Below are 23,540 nucleotides of genomic sequence, written 5' to 3' on the forward strand. Positions count from 1 at the left end.
TAGATTAAGATAATAATTTAAATAGTCAACAGCAATGTACATTTAAAAATTTGTTGAGAGAGTAGCTCTCATGTTAAGTGGACTTAACAGTAAAATAAAAAAGTTTTTAAAAGATAATATTTAAGAGCAGTTACCTATTTGGCATTTCCTTTTGCAAAAATGAGCACCTTCAAAATAAGATAGTGGTAACATCAGTAATTAGAAAAAGAAAGCTAAAGTCTCAGCAAAATGATAGATCATTAATGTTTTACTGTAAAACATCTTGTAACTCCTTGCAAATGTATGCTCTCAGTGCCTCTTTCAAGCAACCTTGTGACCTTTGCTAACTCATGATTACAGCCTTAGCCTCCTGTCAGGAGATCTCCCCTCCTCTACTCTTCCCCTACAGACCACCAGGCCATTCTTGGAGAGGGTTTTGTTTTATAAACTCTGAAGCTGTGCTAAGCACTTCATAACTAATAACATTTAATCACACGAGACAGGTCTTTTTTTTAATGTTATCTTTATTTTTTTAGTGAGGTATAATTGACAACATTGTATTAATTTGAGGTATACAACATGCTTTCAATATTTGTATTACTGCAAAATGATCACAAGTCTAGTTAACATCCACCACTATACATAGTTACAAAATTTCTTTTTCTTGTGAGAACTTTTAAGATCTAATCTCTTAGCAACTTTCAAATATGCAATACAGTATTATTAACTATAGTCCCCATGCTATCCATTACATCCCCAGCACTTATTTATTTTATAACTGGAAGTTTGTACCTTTTGACCTCCCTTTACCCATTTCACCCATCTCCCCACCCTCCAGACCTTACCGTTCTTACACACACTTTACAGCTAGGAAAACTGAGGCAGAAGTTTAAGCCTGAGTTGTTCAACACAGTAGCCACTAGCCCATGTAACATCTGAGCACTTGAAATGTAGCTTGTGTCAACTGAGATGTAGGGGTGAAGCACATATAAGATTTCAAAGACTTAGCACAAATTAAACGATTGTAAACTATCTCATTAATATTAGTTTACATTAGGGAATTCCCTGGCGGTCCAGTGATTAGGAATCTGCACTTCCACTGCAGAGGGCATGGGTTCGAGCCCTCTTCAGGGAACTAAGATCCTGCAAGCCACACAGTGCGGCCAATAAATAAACAAATAAATGTAAAAGTTTACATTGATTGCATGTTGAAGTAACATTTCGTGTATATTGGCATAAGTGAAATACGTTATTAAAGTTGATTTCATTTGTTTCTTTTACTTTCTTTAACATGGCTACTAGAAAATTTTAAATTGCTTATGTGTCTCCTATTATGCTTCTATGGGACAACTCTGGTTTAAGCAAGTTGCCCCAGATCACCCTGGTGGTGTCAGAGGCAGGGTTAGAACCAGGTGGTCTGGTTCCAGAGCAAGAGCTCTTCATCGCTGGGCTCTAAATATGCACACAGCACTTAGTGCTCCCGGGCATATACTGGTAGCACAAATTCAGTGAATGCAGGTTTCCTTCTATGTTCGCTAATGACATATCCCTTTTCCTGCACCTCTGCTTCCTTCTAAAGTACTTAAAAGATAGTATATGATTTAATTTCTATAATAAGCCTATTAATTGCCTGCTATCATTATCCCCATTTTATAGACAAGGATATTGCAGTTGAGAGAGGTTAAGTCCCTTGGCCAAGATCACAAAGCCAATGAGGAGTTAAACTATCTCAGAATATGTACATTAACAAGGATCATAATATTCAGTCCATCTGAACTGCCTGAGACAACTGTATGGAGCATGCTCTGTGGAACCAGTATTTCTAGGTAATTGTTAAGACAATCTGCTATCAGGAGGTTGAAATCAAGTTTCAAGTCCCCGGTAGTCATATTCACAGAGACAAAACCTCAGAAAAGTATCAAGCAATAGCTGCTGCCATATTTCTTCTGTCATAAGCTATACATCATTTTCAGTATGAATTAATGCTAACCAATACGTTAATTTTTATTTATTTATTTATTTCCCGGTATGCGGGCCTCTCACTGTTGTGGCCTCTCCCGTTCCGGAGCACAGGCTCCGGACGCGCAGGCTCAGCGACCGTGGCTCACGGGCCCAGCCGCTCCGCGGCACGTGGAATCTTCCCGGACCGGGGCACGAACCCGTGTCCCCTGCAACAGCAGGCGGACTCTCAACCACTGCGCCACCAGGGAAGCCCATCAATAATCTTTTAACAGTTAGTAATTGTGTTTTCATTTTCAAAAAATTAATTTTGTGTCTAGCAGTAAAAAAAACAACAAGAAAATCCCTTGCGTCAATGGAGCTTACATTCTAGCCGGGGGATAGGAGGGGAGATAGATGTTACAAATGAATATGTATTATTTCAGGTGGTTAAAGGGGCTATGAAGAAAAACAAAGCAGAGTAAAGGCACAGAGAATGACAGGAGAGTGATGGATGGAAATGGTGCTATTTTTAGTAGGAGAATCTGGGAAGTCCTCTTTGATATGCTGACATTTACACAGGGGCCTAAATGAAGTGATGCATGCTTTGCAGTTATTCTGGGGAAAGAATTCCAGGCAGAGGGAAAGGCAGGGGCAGAGGACCTAAGGTAGGAGCAAAAAGCTAATATGGCTAGAACGGAGTGAACAAGGGTAGATCATGAGGTTAGAGAGATGTGGAGTGGGGGCAGATGCAGAGTCTGACAGGCCGCTGTAAGGACTTTTGACTTCATTTTGATTGACACTGAAAGTCATTGGAGATTTTAGAGCAGAAGAGTGAGAAATTCTGAGTCACACTTTTACTGTTTTATGGAGAATAGATTGTAGGCAGCAAAAATGAAAGTAGGGGTGTCCGTCAAGAGGCTATTGCAATTGCCTAGTTGTGCAAGTTTGGTAGCTTAGACTAGGATGGTACCAGCGTAGGTGATGAAAAAGGTCAGATGTGGGTTATTTATGGAGGTAAGGCCGACAAAATCTGGTTGGATGTGAGATGTGGGAAAAAGATAGCAGTTAAACTGTCCTGAATGCATAGGACTTTGTTTTCTTTCATTCATTCATTCACTCGTCCTTTCATAGGCTCTGAACTCTGCCACTTGTCCTGTGCCCAAACCCAAACTCGTGCTCATACGGAGTAACCCCTCTTGCTCTTGGGTTTTTGTTTTGTTTTGTTTTTTATTTATTTTTGGCTGCTTTGGGTCTTCGTGGCTGCGCCCGGGCTTTCTCTAGTTGTGGTGAGCGGGGGCTACTCTTCCTCACCGTGCGCGGGCTTCTCATTGCGGTGGCTTCTCTTGTTGCGGAGCACGGGCTCTAGGTGCATGGGCTTCAGTAGTTGTGGCTCGCGGGCTCTAGAGTGCAGGCTCAGTAGTTGTGGCGCACAGGCTTAGTTGCTCCGCGGCATGTGGGATCTTCCCAGACCAGGGCTCGAACCCGTGTCCCCTGCATTGACAGGAGGATTCTTAACCACTGTGCCACCAGGGAAGGCCTCTTGGGTTGTTTTTTGAGTGTTCTTTTTTTTTTTTTTAGATAATTTTTCCCTTTTAAAAGCAAATTACAGGGCTTCCCTGGTGGCTCAGTGGTTGAGAGTCCGCCTGCCAACGCAGGGGACATGGGTTCGTGCCCCAGTCCGGGAAGATCCCACATGCCACGAACAGGCTGGGCCCGTGAGCCACGGCTGCTGAGCCTGCGTGTCCAGAAGCCTGTGCTCCACAACGGGAGAAGCCACAAAAGTGAGAGGCCTGCGAAAAAAAAAAAAAAAAAAAACTTAAAAGCAAACTACATCTATAAAAAAAATTTTTTTTGAAGAATATAGGGGGAAAATCAACCTAATTTCATCTCCCTAAATCTAATTTTAATATTTTGTATATTCTTTTCCTAGTACTTTGCAAAATGCCCACATATTTTTACATAATGACATTATTGGGAATAACCTATCATCTGTATTGCATATTCAACTTTGCCTTTTGTCTACATGGTATTCAAAAGTAGCATTTATAATTGTTGTATAATGCAGAGTATATATATTACTATTTCAGTCACTTACAGTTTCTTCTAATTCTTCCTTATTATAAATAGCCCTGAAGGAACGTTCCTATTTTGGGATTATAATATTAGGTCAAGTTTTCAGATTTGGATTGCTAGGTCAAAAATAATGAATATTTTGTCTAATATATTAAAATTCATTTAACATTTATCTCTCTATTCAGTATCTGTATAAGACCAAAATTAAACTGAACTTGGTGAACATAAAAATTTTAAAAAGCTTCTAAATTTTCAGTGAAAGATCCCAATCTTTCTCAAATTGATTAATATATGAAAAGGAGTTACTTTTAAATTTGTATCACTATGGCTTTTCTGTTTATTTCAAATGTAACATACTTACTTTAAAATTTTTAGAAATGCTGAAAGATAGAAGTAGGAAAAACACTTTACTCATGTCCCATCCTCAAAGTCACTGATAGACTATTAGTGGTTTTCCTTCCAGTCTTTTTTTAATGCTTAGATTATTTTTATTTTTTAAAAAACTTATTTGTACTCCTACTATAAATACAATTTCACATTCCAATTTATTCAACATTTTTCCACATAATTAAAGTTTTCATAAATATACTTTTTTTTTAGGTTATTTTATTTTATTTTATTTTTTAACATCTTTATTGGGGTATAATTGCTTTACAATGGTGTGTTAGTTTCTGCTTTACAACAAAGTGAATCAGTTATACATATACATATGTTCCCATATCTCTTCCCTCTTGCGTCTCCCTCCCTCCCACCCTCCCTATCCCACCCCTCCAGGCAGTCACAAAGCACGGAGCTGATATCCCTGTGCTATGCGGCTGCTTCCCACTGGGTATCTACCTTACGTTTGGTAGTGTATATATGTCCATGCCTCTCTCTCGCTTTGCATAAATATACTTTTTAAAAAATGTTTATTTATTTATTTATTTTGGCCATGCAGCTTGTGGGATCTTAGTTTCCTGACTAGGGATTGAACCTGGGCCCCAGCAGTGAAAGCACCAAGTCCTAACCACTGGACCACCAGGGAATTCCCATCGCAACATACTTTTTTATTTTTTTATTTTATTTATTTATTTTGCGGTAAACGGGCCTCTCACTGTTGTGGCCTCTCCCGTTGCGGAGCACAGGCTCCGGACGCACAGGCTCAGCGGCCGTGGCTCACGGGCCCAGCTGCTCCGCGGCGTGTGGGATCCTCCCGGACCAGGGAACGAACCCATGTCCCCTGCATCGGCAGGCGGACTCTCAACCACTGCGCCACCAGGGAAGCCCCAACATACTTTCTTAATGACTGTAATGTTCTGTGGAATTTACTTGGATATTAGTACGATCTATCTTTGACTATTGTTAACCCAACCATCAGAGTTTAATCAGGTTGACCTGTCAAGCTAAGTGGTTTTAGCCCTTCCTTAGCACACCATTAGGGTCCACTGAACAAATTTTCCCAAAAGTAGGCTTATAGACATCTCCATGCTAGACCCTCTACAGATTTTCCTTAACTCTTCACCTATTATTTTTAGTTTCTTTAATTCTATCTTGGTGCTACATCTGTCCTTATATAGCCTTTCCAATTTATATATTGTTTTCCACTTTTAAATATATTGGTAAGTCATCATATATGCATATTTTAAAATGAAATGTAATCTTCATCTCCTTTATTAAAGAAGCAATACCTGTTTACTAAAGAGCATCATAAAATATACAAGGAAAAAAAAGGAAAAAGAAATCCAAGAGATGTATTCCAAGCAACAACGTTAATTCCTGGCATATACCGTACTACATCTTTTTTTTTTTTTAATGTATGTATATATACCCCTTGCACTTCACCTGCACTTGTCTGTGTTATTTATCATCAACAATGGAGAATAACCTAATTTTTCATCTTGGAGGAATAAAAGCTGCCTCCTTGAGCTGAAGTTTCATATTGTTGTAATGTTTTTCTCAGAGGGATTTAGGAAGCCTCACCTATTCATTTCAGGGAACAGAAAACACAAAGTGAGAGAAGGTTGATGCTGGATATAAAAGAAAGTGGAAAAAATAAGTCAAGGTCAAAGAGGAAGGATGGGTTTCAGAGGCCCTGGATCCTCAGCTGCTGTTGCTTCTCATTTTGCACCTGGCCTCCTGCCGGACACCAGTGCCTGCCCTTAACCCTCCTCCTCCATCCTGCCCTTGAGGAGACACACATTAAGACATGGTAAGCCTAAACTCCCACTCTCCTGTTCTAACTGCATAATGCAAATGCCCATGACATTTAGGCTGGTACTGAGTGATCCCTTAGGGTTCCTAATGATCAGCATTGCTTTAGGCAACCTCCCTGGGTTTGGGCAACATTCTCACCTCAATAAAAGATCAAAGAGGGGCTTCCCTGGTGGCGCAGTGGTTGAGAGTACGCCTGCCGATGCAGGGGACACGGGTTCATGCCCCAGTCCGGGAAGATCCCACATGCCGCAGAGCTGCTGGGCCCGTGAGCCATGGCCGCTGAGCCTGCACGTCCGGAGCCTGTGCTCTGCAACCGGAGAGGTCAAAACAGTGAGAGGCCCGCGTACCGCAAAAAAAAAAAAAAAGATCAAAGAGATCTGTCTTGCCATAGGGATACACAATTTAAAGAGTTCACTTATGTTTAATGTTCCACGAATAATGAAACTATATGTGGACTGTATGCTTGATATTTATATGCTATTTTACAAAATGTTATCATTTGTTCTGGTAAAACGTGGGCTTTGATGTCAGATAAACTTGAAATCTTACTCCTGACTTTGCCACTTATTAATTATGGGAACTTCATTAAGCAATTTTTAATTCTCTAAAGTTCAATTTCTTTAGACGAATTGAAGCTAATAGTACCCAACTGCAAATTTAAGTGCTAAATGAAATAATATATTCAAAAAGACTAATAGAGTGCCAGGCAGATAGTTTTTTTAAACCTTTATTTCTTAGCACAGCTAGAATGGTGTCTCATGTATATTCGTTGCAACTGAATTAAATAGATGAGCACGTATATACATGAGTTTAATTCTTTGCCAGCATAGACATCTGAGAAGTTTTGCAAGGGAGAGAGAAATCTCCTTGGCCCTTCAATGTCACAAAATGGTGCCCAGCATTGCCACTCATATGTACATACCCCAGGTTATGAAGTCTACTTGGCTCCATGTCAAAGAAAAGAAAGGGGGTGAGAATTTAAGAGTGGCCAGTGGGACACAGATCCAGGAATTTTCTGCTGTGTTGTCATAGAGCCTGCACTACTGAATTGACAGCAGAGCCACACAGGACTTTGCATTAGCCATCAACTTCAGGGACTCTCAATATAAATCTGGTTCAGGCAGAGAATTTAGAAAAGGAAGACGAGAGAAATAATGGTCCTGCCTCATCCTAGAAAGAACTTAGGATCCAACAGGAGAGAGAATATGAAATGCTAAGAGTTGGTCAGCATATTTTTATGATGAGTTAGCAATGATGGGTCCCCATCTAATGATGGGTTCCTACTAAGAATAATATTTCTGGAACAATGTAATTTGATACTTTTCTCTTTATTTCTTATTTTACCTCTTGTCACTAAAAGAAGACCTTCATTCTCACATCGCTAACGAAGTTCAGGGTACTACCTTGTTGGTCCTGTCTATAGATAGGGGAAGAGAGAAAATGAGGTGATTTCAGAAAGAAGATATCCCTTGCCCAAAAATATCTTCCTACCCCTGAAATTCTATTTCAGAATCTCCTTGTAAAATGCCTATCACAGTGCCAGCACATATTTATTAATTGTTCAATATATGATGGCTATTTCTATTACTATATAATATATATATAATATTACATATTATCTTTACTTTTTTTTTTTTTTGGCCATGTTGCGTGGCATGTGGGAATCTTACTTCCCTGACCAGGGATCCAACCTGGGCCCCCTCAGTGGAAGCGCAGATTCCTAACCACTGAACCACCAGGGAATTCCCTATTTTTACTTTATCTCTACAGTTTTGTAGTCTTGGAAGGGACAGTACTCTAAGATGTTTTAGATCACATCATTCTCCTCAAAACCCTCCAGTGGCTTCTCATCTCCCTTAGAATCAAAATAAAAAATTTTTACAGTGACCACCCCACCAAGGCCCTACATCATCTGACCTCCAGCTCCATGCTTACCCTCATATTCTACCACTCTTAACTACTCTGCAGCTGCTCTGCTGGCCTTCTTTTTGTACCTCAATATCCAAGGCACACTCCCACCTCAGCGACTTTGCATTTGATATTACTGGACTTAAAACCTAGACTCCCCCTATCTCACATCCTTCAGGTTCTTTGCTCAGATATCATCTTCACAATGAGATCAACCCTTCCTGGCTTTATTTTTCTCCATAGATGTGTCAAAATCCAAAATAGCACATATGCATTTATATATTGATTGTTATCTCTGTCCACTTATGCTCTCTCCAGAGCATAAGCTCAACAAGGGCAGATATATATTTTATTGCTGATGCTTAGCCATTAACAGCTACACAATAAATGTTTGCTGAAAGAATAAGTGAATAAGTCATATACCTTGCCATTTGAAATGGATTAGCTAAGAAAATATTTTCTAAAAGTACAATCATGAGAGGAAGCATGAGAATCAGATGGGACACACATGGAGGTAAAAGGCATGGAACAGGACAGTCTTGGAGGTCTGAAAATAAACTCGTCTACCTGATCATTTTGCAGAAAGCCAAGCCTTTTTGGTGGGCCAGAAACAATATTGCATTAATCCAGGCAATTGAAGAAAACCCAAACCTCATCTCAGAAATTCCACTGTATTAAAACTCTTTTGTGGCCATTTCTCATTCATGTTAATAGATCTCTCCTTTTCCTCTAAGAGCAGTAGAGGAAAAAAAAAATTCACTTCAAGGGACCGGAAGGGAATGACTTAACTAAATATAGACACATCGTACTATAAGAAATAAAGACTAGGCACCGGTCCGCACGGGGAAGCAGTAGGGACGGAGCCCGGCACCACCTCCTGGCTCTCCCTCCTGGGAAACCAGGAAAACAAGAACTAGCAAGAGCTTGACAAACGCCTGGCTTTGAACTGGAGACCATTCACCTGCCTATTGCTTCATTCCTGGAAATTTCATTGCAACAAAGTAAGGAAAAAAAATACCAAGAAAGAAAACAAAGAACAAAATACCCAAGAACTCCTAAAGAACAATACACCAGAAATACATCTACATGTGGAACAACTCCTACAGAACACCTACTGAACGCTGGCAGAAGACCTCAGACCTCCCAAAAGGCAAGAAACCCCCCACGTACCTGGCTGTGTGGATGAAAGGCTCCTGGAGCTGCAGCCAGGAGTCAGTGCTGTACACACAGATTGGCTGAATGGATACAAAAACAACACCCATATGTTTGCTGTCTACAAGAGACCCACTTCAGACCTAGAGACACATACAGACTGAAAGTAAGGGGATGGAAAAAGATATTTCATGCAAATGGAAAGCAAAAGAAAGCTGGAGTAGCAATTCTCATATCAGAGAAAATAGACTTTAAAATAAAGACTATTACAAGAGACAAAGAAGGACACTACACAATGATAAACGGATCGATCCAAGAAGAAGATATAACAATGGTAAATATTTATGCACCCAACACAGGAGCACCTCAATAGATAAGGCAAGAAAGACTAGGTTCTGCCAAAATTAGATCCTATCAACAAGGAACACATTATGTTATTCCTGGTTTCAACCTTGAGATAGGAAAGTTTAAGAAACTAAGATTTGCAATTCTCTATTTTCATATAATAATTAGAAATTTAAATGATCTGGTATTTGGACCATCTTTTCCAATCGCAAACTAGATATTTAAAGGCAGGGGCTACGTGACTCCAGACAAAAATACTCTGTATCATATTGGGAGCCATGTATGCCTTCCCAGCAGCTGCAAGAACATTTGTCATGTGGTGACAGCATTCTTCTCACTTCTGATAGCACGCACACTCTCAAACCAGTACTCATGGCCTCTTCTAGTCTTTGTGAAGTCAATTTTCAATAACTCTTTCAGATTAGAACAATGTAAGAAAGGTCTTAAGTCCCCTACTACTTTTTCAAACCGTTTCAAAATTAAGAATGAGGTCAGTAGAGACTATATTTCAATGATATGCAGTTTGGGGCCAGAGGTGTAGTGAAACCAAACACTTCTTTGGCCCTGTGCAGGGTCTCACAACTCTAGGATTAAACATCAGCTTTGGATGCCAACTAAATCAGAGTCATCCAAAACTTGCTCTGGAAAACTTTTAATTATAGCTCTTTCTTTCTTGGCATAGGTAAGGTAGGAAGCAGTGATGGAAAGAAACGCTATTTAGAGGATGGTAGTCTTTTTTACTTAGAGGGTTTAGGGGAAGAAAAATTAAGTATAAATGAAGAGGGGTTATGTTGGAAGCAGACAATAGGTTACCTCACAAGGGAATACGATGTGGGGTTTAAGCAAGTAGAAGCAGCCAAATGATATGCAAAAATGTATTGTATGGGATAGTAATACACTTCCATGTATAATCATGAGATAATCTCGAGAACAGTGGTCCTAAAGTGTGGTCCCTGGACCAGCTGCATCAGCATCACCTGGGAACTTGTTCAAGATGCAAAGTGTCAGTCCCACCCCAGACTTACTGAATCAGAAACCCTGCGGGTAGAGTGCAGCAAGCTTACCCAGCCCCCCAAGGATTCTCCTGCACAGTAACGTCTGAGAATGATTGAACTAGTGAATCTCAAGCCCTGGTGCAGTAGTTCCGCAACCTTAATGAACATTAGGATCATCACCTGGTGATAGATCACAGCCTCTAATGCCCTGCCCAGAAGAGGCTCTTCATCAATTCTTGTGGGCTTGTGGATGAAAGGAAAGGTGGGAAAGGAGGAACATATTCACATATATCAAAGAAGAAGAACTTATCAGCTTCCATCACTCATCTCTCATGTTTTGGGTTTTGTTATACTCAAGCAAATTTACAAAGAGATACAAACTACTATGTATAATAAATAAGTAATAAGGACATATTGTACAGCACAGGGAAATATGGCCATTAGTTTACAGTGACTTTAAATGGAGTATAGTCTACACAAATATTGACTATGTTGTATATCTGAAACTAATAAAATATTATAAGTCAACTATACCTCAATTAAAAAAAAATTTACAGAAAATATTAATCTTTAACACCATTTACATTGTATGAAGTACACACAATATTTTACCTGAGTTGAAATCAGTGTATATGTACTAGTTTTGCAATATGATTTTAATTTTTTTATTTCTGCTTTGTGTTTATCTATTAAGGATTTGAGGCTACTGCTTCTTTTTCACTTGTTTTATGTACACACTTCCATGTATCAGTTTAGCCAATATGCTTTTTATTGTTATGCTTTACAGTCTTTCTGTGTGTTTCCTTTTCAGTGGCTTAAAAATAGAAAATAACTAACTCTGATTTTTACGACCAACAGTGGCAATAGCATTTGAATCTCCTGCAGAAAACAGCATTGAGTGCTAAATTCAACTCCAGTAACAGAGAAACAAAGAATCAGTCCCTGTTCTGTAGAGACAACAGTCAGTGAAGTAATTTAAGGAAATAAGTGAGAAGCACCACAGTACTTAAGTGATTAGAGAACGTGCAGTAAAGAAGTGATCAGAATGGGAAGGCTTCCAGAAGAAAGTTAAGTTTTGAATCAGCACTGAGAGGAAGTGATGGATATGATTGGCAGAGAGTGGGAAAGCCATTCCAGATTTAAAGAATGGCCTTTCCAAGGTCCAAAAGAGAGGAACTAGCAAGTCATATGCTGGGTGCTATCTGCCAATTAACTTGGCTTAAGAAGAAGGTCATGTTAGGGAATAACAAAAGTTGAGGTTGGAGAGTTGACAGTGAGCCCAGAATGCTAAACTCAGAGATACGGTAACCAGTAAACAGAGAATTCTGATAGATTTACAATGAGGTAGTGATGTGATAAAAACAATTAAAAAAGGTTCACATCCAAAATGAATACTGATATAGAAGTAAAATCCGTGGGTTTATATTGTTGGCAATATAAGCCATTTAAAGCAATAATTGTTGTGAATAAGACACATAATAATTATTTGCACTATTATGTCTTTCTCCTGTTTGTATACTTAATCTGCTTTAACAATTCCCTGCCCTATTCCCCCCCCACCCAAGCATCAAACAATGTACAATAATTCTAATGTAAATTTGTGCTGGAAAAAAATAACTTTTTTTTTTTTTTTTTTTAATTAATTAATTTATTTTTTGTCTGTGTTGGGTCTTCATTTCTGTGCAAGGGCTTTCTCTAGTTGCGGCAAGCGGGGGCCACTTTTCATCGTGGTGCGCGGGCCTCTCACTGTTGCAACCTCTCTTGTTGTGGAGCACAGCCTCCAGACGCGCAGGCTCAGTAGCTGTAGCTCACGGGCCTAGCTGCTCCTTGGCATATGGGATCTTCCCAGACCAGGGCTCGAACCTGTGTCCCCTGCATCGGCAGGCAGATTCTCAACCACTGCGCCACCAGGGAAGCCCAAAAATAACTTTTAATACACCAAATTTCTAGCATGAAAAAGGAGTTCAGGTTTTTTTGAACCAATCCTAACACTGTATTTCTGAACTACATTTCTGAACCTCCACTTGCCTTGAGCTGTAAAGGCTGTACCACTTAACCTTGGTCAAACCAGTGAAGTCTCTGCTTGCTATATGGTTTGCGTACAATGTCAGCTTCATTTAAGGCAACTGCATCTAGACTTGAATTTCACCATCTTTAACTGGAGCAGTAACAAGGCTGAAAATAGCTCTTAAAAATCTTGATATTTTTAAATATGTCAAAGATATTAAATAAAAGGGAAAATGTGATGCTATACTGTCTAGTACTAATCCTGAGTTTTACTGTTCTTTTTAATTTTGATATTCTACATGCATAAGAATTCATCTATAATTGAGCTCTAATTGTTCACTCTGGGGTCCACACAACTAAAGGATACTGTGGAGAATTTAAATCAAGAGCAGATTTGATGAATAACAAATCAGTGTAGGAATTTTGCCAAGACTTGATAGCCTGGAAGTGATGATGTCAAAGAGAAACTTTTCCAAACCTGTCTAGGACTCTAAGAGCTAGGGAGAGCGAAGTATTGAAAAGCAGAACCTGTAGATTTCATTCAACATGTGTTAAGGGTCAACACTAACTTTTGGCCAAAAGTATAGAGAAATGAGTTTTGCATTTTGGGAGAGTAAGTCATTGGGATGGCGAGAAAAAATGTGTAAGGATTTCCTACTTGATATAAACCAAAGAAAATCACTAGGTAGTTTCCTCACCAGCAGATGCACATCATTCTTGTATTTTCTTCTCTGTTCCCACTATTTCAGTTCCTCTTGTGGTTCTATGGGCCCATCAACTATGGTAGAGTCAGAAAATATGTACATTGACCTTAAATAGCAAACCATACACACTTAGAAAGAAGATAGGGAGAAAATGAGGGAGAGAGTGAAGAAAAGGAAGGAGAGGGAGGGGATTGAGAGTGTGACAACGATGTAATTAGTATGGAAATGTCTCCTTAATTGGGAAATGGGAATATGCTCTTCCCTGAGTTTTTTAAAATAAATTTATTTATTTTATTTCTGGCTCAGTTAGTTCTTCGTTGCTGCGTGTGGGCTTTCTCTAGTTGTGGGGAGTGGGGGCTACTCTACTGCGGTGTGCGGGCTTCTCATTGTGGTCGTTTCTCTTGTTATGGAGCACGGATTCTAGGTGCATGGGCTTCAGTAGTTGTGGTGCATGGGATCAGTAGTTGTGACTCATGGAGTCTAGAGTGCAGGCTCAGTAGTTGTGGCACATGGGCTTAGTTTCTCTGCAGCATGTGGGATCTTCCTGGACCAGGGTTCAAAACCGCGTCCCCTGCATTGGCAGGTGGATTCTTAACCACTGCACCACCAGGGGATCCTGTTCCCTGACATTTTTTTTTCCCCTGTCTTTTCTCCTCACATTCCTCTCTGAGTGTGGGCATGAAGCTACACTTAGCATTTAAAGATTCATTTGTTGAGAGGGCAGACAGCAGAAGCAAGAACTATAATCCTGCAGTCTGTGGAATAAAAACCACATTCACAGAAAGATAGACAAGAATGAAAAGGCAGAGGTCTATGTACCAGATGAAGGAACAAGATAAAACCCCCAGAAAACAACTAAATGAAGTGGAGATAGGCAACCTTCCAGAAAAAGAATTCAGAATAATGATAGTGAAGATGATCCAGGACCTCGGATAAAGAATGGAGGCAAAGATCGAGAAGATGAAAGAAATGTTTAACAAAGACCTAGAAGAATTAAAGAAAAAAAAACAGAGATGAACAATACAATAACTGAAATGAAAACTACACTAGAAGGAATCCATAGCAGAATAACTGAGGCGGAAGAACGGATAAGTGACCTGGAAGACAGAATGGTGGAATTCACTGCTGCAGAACAGAATAAAGAAAAAAGAATGAAAAGAAATGAAGACAGCCTAAGAGACCTCTGGGACAATATTAAATGCAACAACATTCACATTATAGGGGTCCCAGAAGGAGAAGAGAGAGAGCAAGGACGAGAGAAAATATTTGAAGAGATTATAGTCAAAAACTTCCCTAACATGGGAAAGGAAATAGCCACCCAAGTCCAGGAAGTACAGAGAGTCGCATACAGAATAAACCCAAGGAGAAACATGCCGAGACACACAGTAATCAAACTGGGAAAAATTAAAGACAGAGAAAAATTATTGAAAGCCGCAAGGGAAAAACAACAAATAACATACAAGGGAACTCCCATAAGGTTAACAGCTGATTTCTCAGCAGAAACTCTACAAGCCAGAAGGGAGTGGCATGATATATTTAAAGTGATGAAAGGGAAGAACCTACAACCAAGATTACTCTACCTGGCAAGGACCTCATTCAGATTACACAGAAAATCAAAAGCTTTACAGACAAGCAAAAGCGAAGAGAATTCAGCACCGCCAAACAAGCTCTACAACAAATGCTAAAGGAACTTCTCTAAGTGGGAAACATAAGAGAAGAAAAGGACCTACGAAAACAAACCCAAAACAATTAAGAAAATGGTCATAGGAACACATATATCGATAATTACCTTAAACGTAAATGGATTAAATGCTCCAACCAAAAGACACAGGCTCGCTGAATGGATACAAAAACAAGACCCATATATATTCTGTCTACAAGAGACCCACTTCAAACCTAGGGACACATACAGACTGAAAGAAAGGGGATGGAAAAAGATATTCCTTGCAAATAGAAATCAAAAGAAAGCTGGAGTAGCAATACTCATATCAGGTAAAAAACACTTTAAAATAAATAATGTTATAAGAGACAAGGAAGGACACTACATAATGATCAAGGGATCAATCCAAGAAGAAGATATAACAATTATAAATATATATGCTCCCAACATAGGAGCAACTCAATACATAAGGCAACTGCTAACAGCTATAAAAGAGGAAATTGACAGTAACACAATAATAGTGGGGGGCTTTAACACCTCAGTTACACCAATGGACAGATCAGCCAAAGAGAAAATTAATAAGGAAACACAAGCTTTAAATGACACAATAGGCCAGATAGATTGAATTGATATTTATAGGACATTCCAACCAAAAACAGCAGATTACACTTTCTTCTCAAGTGGGCACGGAACATTCTCCAGGATAGATCACATCTTGGGTCACAAATCAAGCCTCGGTAAATTTAAGAAAATTGAATAAATAAATATTCATTTGTCATATGACATGACCCTCATGTTCACTGGTGTCCACCTGAAGGAACAGGGACTGCTTCTAATAGTGGTAGAAAAATGGCTCTGTTGAGTTTCTTTTGTTTTGTGTTGTTTCATTTTGTTTTGTTTGCTTTTGGTCACACCACATTGCACGTGGGATCTTAGTTCCCCAACCAGGGATCAAACCCGTGCCCCCTTCAGTGGAAAGTGCTGAGTCCTAACCACTGGCCAGCCAGGGAATTCCCTGTTGAGCTTAAAGAACAAGTTTTTCCACTGAGGCATATTCGTGGGGGATTTTTTTCCCTAGGATAAATTTGATTATTAGTGGTGTTTCTCCTGTATTATGTTGATATACATTCTTGTATACCTAATTTGTTGAGAGTTTTATAGTGAAAGGATGTTGAATTTTGGTAAATTCTTTTCCTGCATATATTGAGATGACCAACATATCTTTCTTGATGCTTGCTATGCAGCAGGCACAGATCTAGGCACTGAAGAGATCTGGTTTGAAATCCCAGCTCTGCCATTTACTAGCTGTGCAGCCTTGGACAAGTTTCTTAATTTCTCTGAGCCTCAGTTTCCTCAAAGGTAAAATGTATCTATCTCATAGGATTGTTATGAGTGAATAAATGCATGTGCTTGTAACAGTGCCTGGCATAGTAAGCAGCTGTGAGTATTCTTTTATTGTTAATTCATACAGAAATGTATAATGTCAAAGGTGAAAATCCATACCCATCCCATACTGCATACATAACCAGTGTTAATAGTTTGGTTTATATGTGTCCTATTTTTATACACATTTCACATCTGAATGTATGTGCATAACTGTCTTACAGGAGTGGGCTTATTCTGGCCTTGAACTTGTTTTTTCACTTAAATATATTTATTTTATAATCAGAAAGAAATAAGTATATATATGTATATATGTACATATACAGAATTAAATTTACTATACATAAATTAAGCCCCTCCCATACATACTCATAATCAAATTTGGACAGGGTACTGACTTCCAGGCTGCCTTGAACCAAGCTGTATAGCTTCTGGTTAGAGAGGATAAATGTGTAATAGAGAATATGGTCCTTTGGTAAGCTGGTAAATGTATTTATTCATAGACAATTATTGACGTCAGCTTTTCTTCTTTAAAAATAATCTAAGAGGGCTTCCCTGGTGGCGCAGTGGTTGAGAGTCTGCCTGCCAATGAATAAATAAATTTATAAAAAAAAAATAATAATAATCTAAGAAATCTTGATATATGATATATTAAACCTGAGACTAATGCTAGATCCAACCAAACCAAAATATGTCCATAGAAGCAGAAAACAGTCCTGAGGGCTGATCTTAGGATCAGTGGGGAATGCAAGTGAATAGCATAATGTGATCAGAATCTTGCAGACAACTTATTCTTAGAAAAGCAGTGTGTTTAATCAGATTAGTAAAACACCGAACACACAACTGGGAAGAAAGAGCATGTCTGAGTATCCATGCTGGCATCGATAGTGAGCAACAGTTCAGCTGGTGCTCAGAAACAGGACAGGCATACTCAGAGCTCAGAAACATGTATAGTGTCTTAGAAATTTCTAATTAGGTGTTCCTTTCTTCCAGTTTCTCTTATTTCATTTTGAAGATGGAAAGTTAGATTCTTTAAAGTGGTAGGAGAGAGACATGCCCAGATTACTTCAGAATATGACACATATGTCAACTCATCAGGCATTCCAGTCAAGCCTGTGATGAAAGCAGTCCTGATGGAGAGCCACCCAGGAGCTCAGCTTACTCTGCAGCGACCTAACACCCAAGAGAGAGGATGATGCTGCGTCCAGTGGTACACCGACTGGAGGGACTGGATTCCATCAGGTCAGCACACACGTGTGCCTTTGGCTCTGGTCTAGTCAGTCATGGTCACAGTAGCGAAGTAGGTTTTTGACATGCATGGCACAAACCATATTAACTTTGCAGGAGGGGCAAAAAAGGCTTTTAGAAATATTTAGCAGGCCCTTACTTAGGACTGCATGGCCCAACCTCCTCTGTACTCCACCAGCTACCTGCCGTCAACACTTCCAGGAATTTAGCCTAAGCATACACAAAAACTTATAATAATCAAAAAATAGAAAACTAAATGTCAAGTAATGATGGATTGATTAATAAATTATGGCAGATGACATAATGGCACACCAGATAGCTATTAAAAATAAGGATGCTATTTTTAAGAGACTTGATGAGTGCTTACCATATGCCATGTATGTGCTAGATGGTAGATAATATTACTATCTCTATTTTTCAGATTAAAAAACCTGACCTGAAAGTAATATTTATTGACAGAAAAATCTTTACAGTATACTACTCAGTAAACATAGGAAGTTATGAAACAGTGTAATAATATGTATAGAATTCTGATGACTTCCTTTTCTTCTTTCCATATATATTTTCTAATATTTTTCCTCAGAATTTGTGTTATTTATGTATTTGAATTATAATAACAGGGGAAGAACTTTTTAATAAAAAATTTAAAGTTATTTTCAGTACTTGAGATAATTTAAAAATAAATATATTTTCATTCCTATATTTAGTCTTCCTTCCTTACCCTTTATCAAACATTTTTGCTTTTTTTTTTTTTTTTTTTAAATCTAGAGAAAGGGCAAATAAAGTTGGTTTCCTTAGTAATAGCAGCTAAAGCTTCCAAACATTCTTTCTTTTTGTTTTCCCCATTACTTTCTTTTAAAACTGTTTGGATTTCCTGAGTAATAGATATGCATACTAATTATCAGTCTGATTTTATTCTAGGGGTTTGAAAATGATGACTGTGAAAATGGCCTGATTCAAAGTTTAAACCAACAATTTTAACAGCTTAAATAAACAAGTTTAAGTGGGTCACCATTTCCTCCTAGAATTTTCAGACACTTTCCAATACTACAATTTAAGTTCAAGGGCCAATGTCTTATTGCACAGATGGCAAGAAGGATTCTCATATTAAATGTAAGGATTGTATTCAGAGGATTCTTCAACTTTCTATTCATATTTTTAAAATTAAATACAAGTAATGCATGTTTACTAGAATATGGAAACAGGACAGAAAGACATAAAAATTAAAGTCTTTGTCATTACTTCAGTTCTTCTTCACCAAAGGTATCACTATTATCAAATTTCCTGTGTATTATTCTAAAATGTGTTTAATGTATATAATAGTACATATATGATACATGCTTTTCTAAAGGAGATATATTCTCTTTAATATGTTTACCCAGATGGGCTCATATAGTATTATTGGTTTGTAACATCTTTTCTCCACTTCAATCTTAACTGCTACAGAGCATTCAATTGTATAAATTGTACCATAATGAAAACAACCAGTCTCTTTTTGATGACTTAGGATTTTTCTTTTAGAAACAATCCTGGAATGAGCAAACCAGTGACCTAAAAAGAACATCTAAATGTTTGATTCTGTTTGGATCAAGCACAAAATCAGCTGAAACTAATCTATGCTGAGCCCTCCCTTGGTGAAGGGAGTCGGAGTGACTGGAAGCAGGGGTTTTTCTAGGATGCTTATCTGTTTCTCGATTTGGGTGCTCTGCTTACCCAAGTGTAGTCCTTTTGTAAAATTTCATTGATCTTTACTAAGCTTTAACATACAGTTTTCAGTATACATGTTACACTTCAATAAGAAGTTGAAAAGAGAGTTGTTACTGTAATTGCTATTTATAAGACTTAAACACTGGTGCTTTTTGCAGCACAGCAATTACTTAGGTTACTTTTAAGTTTTACCTCTGTGCTTTTGCATATTTAAATGACTAAATATATAATAATTACAAATAAATGATTGATATGTGACCTTATACCCTCTTTTCCAAAATACTGCTCTAGCATCACAGCCTCAGTAGCATAGCTATGTGGGAGAAACCCAAGTCCCTGTATTTGGCCTCTTGCTATTATCTAATCGTGGTTCCTATTTGTCCAACAAACTGTAGTATATTTCCACTTAGAATTCTACCCCCAAATTAGCACATACTAAAAAGCTAACAATCACACCTCCACCTCACTGGTCTGCCTCTTGAAAAATCAACTCTCATCTTAACCTTTTTTTTTTTAAATCAACTGCTGTGTTCCGCCATCCAGCCTAAAATCTCAGGCTTTGGCCCTTCAACTTCCATCAACATTTATATCTGATCAGTCACCAATGATTGTCAGCTCTTCCTCAATAATACCCTTTCCATTTTCACTGAACTCCACTTCTTCATGACAGAGATATTCTAGTGGCTTTCTTTTTTTTTTTTTTTTTTTTTTTTTTTTGTTTTTTTTTTTTTTTTTTTTTTTTTTTTTTTTGTGGCTTTCTAATTTAGTTTCACTGATATCTGTTTTTTCCTTCATCACTTCAAAGAGTTACATATTGATGTTGGTTTTATTAGACTGATATTTCACGATATCTTTCCCGTGTTTAGAATCTTCAGCTGCCTACAAGTCATACCCCTGAGTCTGCCATTCAAAAAATTTCTATAGACTGATCCTTATCAACTTATCCCATTCTTTATCTTTTCCTACTTTCTTTTTATCAATCTTTTCAGCTGCTTAGATTCTTTGCTGTGTCCCAAACATGCCAGACAAGTTCCAAATTTATTATTTTTACATATGCTGTTCTCTCAACTTTACTACTATAATAGAATTAGTTAGGTAAATATTCAGCTAACAACCTTTGCCCTCTCTAAGAAATACTTCCAAACCTGTAATCAATCCTAGTGTGACTATTCAGAAAATCTACTCCTCTGGCCACAACTGATTGATCTAAGAATGCACCTGACCCGGGCTTGGTCTGTCAGAGTCTGTCTTCTGGGAACTGGACATTTGGAATTGAGAGTTACAAGCCTGGAGAGCACTGCTACTGAGTCAAGTGAACAGTTGAGGTAGGCTCTCTAAAAACTCCTATTGTCAAGAGGTCCAGAGCTGCCCGGGGGTCCTCCACTTCTTGAGGCTTTATTATTCATCTATCTCTTCCACAGAGTTCATGTGCCTCCCTTGTATTCTGACAATAATTTTTTTCCTTTGCTTAATTTAATGGAGTTATTTTCTGTTTCTTGCAACCAAAAAAAACTGTAAATAATACAATTTCTTTCTCACTCATTCTTGCACACTTATTCTGTAAATATGTTGCTGGGCCCCGTATTGACCTATTCTTACTCTGATTGACAGGTGAAGAAAATCAACAATCACTGAGTATTTATTTCATGAGCTGGGCAAGTTCCAGCACAGCACAAAAGCTCTGGAGTTATTCTCGTGTCCTAGGCATGGCCCAGAAGTACCATGAGAACTATTGAGCCAAATATACAAGAATACCTTTGCAGCTGGAGTGAATTCAAGATTTGTAACTTCATAAATGGAACAGTGGCCTTCTCAGATATATTTCTGGAGATAAATGGTCCCCTCAAACTTCATATTGCATAGCCTTGAGAATTTTGATCCAACACTAAGTGAAAGGGAGAGAACCCTAAATTGACTGAGATTAAGAACATTTGTGGGTGTATCAATTTACATTCCCACCAACAGTGCAGGAGTGTTCCCTTTTCACTACTCTCTTTCCAGCATTTATTGTTTCTAGATTTTTTGATAATAGCCATTCTGACTAGTGTGAGATGATACCTCATTGTAGTCTTGATTTGCATTTCTCTAATAATTAGTGATGTTGAGCATCTTTTCATGTGCCTCTTGACCATCCGTGTCTTCCTCGGTGAAATGTCTTTCGATTTTCCACCCAGTTTTTAATTGGATTGGTTGTTTTTCTGATATTGAACTCCATGAGCTGTTTATATATTTTGGAGATTAATACTTTGTCTGTTGTTTCATTTGCAAATAAGTCAGAAAGAGAAAAACAAATACCATATTGTAACACACATACATGGAATCCAAAAAAAAAAAGGTACTGATGAACCTAGTTGCAGGGCAGGAATAAAGATGTAGACATAGAGAATGGACTTGAGGACACAGGGTGGGAGGGGGAAGCTGGGGCGAAGTGAGAGTAGCATCGACTATATACACTACCAAATGTAAAACAGTTAGCTAGTGGGAAGCAGCAGCATGGCACAGGGAGATCAGCTCTGTGCTTTGCGATGACCTAGAGGGGTGGGACAGGGAGGGTGGGAGGGAGGCTCAAGAGGGAGGGGATATGGGGACATATGTATGCATATGGTTGATTCACTTTGGTGTACAACAGAAACTAACACAGTATTGTGAAGCAATTGTACTCCAATAAAGATATATTAAAAAAAAAAAGAATAGGGCTTCCCTGGTGGCGCAGTGGTTAAGAGTCTGCCTGACGATGCAGGGGACATGGGTTCGTGCCCCGGTCCGGGAGGATCCCACGTGCCGCGGAGCGGCTAGGCCCGTGAGCCATGGCTGCTGAGCCTGCGTGTCCGGAGCCTGTGCTCCGCAGCGGGAGAGGCCACAACAGTGAAATGGCCCGCGTACTGCCAAAAAAAAAAAAAAAAAAAGAATATTTGTGGGATGTGGGGCTTGAAATAAAGTTGTATTATGGGAAAATAAAGTTATATTTCTTGCACACCTTCGTTTGTGGGCTGATTTCTATTGCAACAGAAATAATGGTTTTGTAATATTTTAGGTAAAGATGTACATTATTATTTTCCATATTCATTGGTTCAGAATGTAATTTATCAATTGAATAATGAATTCACTAGTTAACCCACGAGATATGAAGATTAATTTTTAAATAGCCATCCTATTTTTGTACACTTCACTTTATATTAAAATAAGGATTTGGCAGGAGTTTGTTTGAAAGGTTACTTTATAAGTAATTCCATGAAATAAATGTTCTTTAAGTACAGGAAAATAAACTCCTTAAATTGCAACAATTTTTATTTACTCATGCCACTAAAGACTCTTGGAAATACAAATTCAGATCTATTCTAGTTAAAAGATAACAGAGCCAGAGGCTTATCAAATGGACTCAAGGCACATAAAAGCCTTCTTCCAATATAAGGATGCTGATATTGTCAGTTGATTCTTTCAAATAACTGTTCATTGGTATAAGCTATTATTCTAAATAATACCGTGGATTCCAGTTGCATGGTGGTAAAGTTCTATCAATTCACAATACAGTATATAATATTACCCCTTTACCCCTATCCCTGACCATACAGGATAATACTAATCTTTCTTTTTGTACAAATTTTATTTATTTATTTATTTTTGGTTGCATTGGGTCTTCGTTGCTACCCACAGGCTTTCTCTAGTTGCAGTGCACGGGCTTCTCAATGCGGTGGTTTCTCTTGTTGCAGAGCACGGGCTCTAGGAGCGTGAGCTTTGGTAGTTGCGGCACGCAGCTCAGTAGTTGTGGCTCCCCGGCTTAGTTGCGCCGCAGCATGTGGGAACTTCCTGGACTACGGCTCGAACCCATGTCCCCTGCCTTGGCAGGCGGGTTCTTAACCACTGTGCCACCAGGGAAGCCCTAATCTTTTTTATTTTGTCAATCTAATCGACCCATAAAAGGCAGGGTGCCTCATTTTATTTTCCTTTTCATTTTCTTGATTACTAGTGAGTTCATGGGTCTGTTCATTATGTTTATTGGCCATTTATACTTCCTTATCCTCATCCATTTTTCTATTAAGTTTAATCTTTCCTCATTGGTTTGTAGGATTAAAAACAAAAACACTTTTCTTAAGACCAAGCCTTGTTTACTCAAGATAAAACAAATCTAAAACCTTCCAGAAACATAAATTATATTCCATACCCTTGGAATATAGTTATGATTATAGCTCTAAGTATTTGCTACAGAAAGAATAATAATGAAAAACTAATATTGTCCTATAGTAG

The sequence above is a fragment of the Neophocaena asiaeorientalis genome, unplaced genomic scaffold (genome assembly GCF_003031525.2).
Source record: "Neophocaena asiaeorientalis asiaeorientalis breed wild unplaced genomic scaffold, Neophocaena_asiaeorientalis_V1.1 scaffold58, whole genome shotgun sequence".
NCBI classification, from domain to species: domain Eukaryota; kingdom Metazoa; phylum Chordata; class Mammalia; order Artiodactyla; family Phocoenidae; genus Neophocaena; species Neophocaena asiaeorientalis.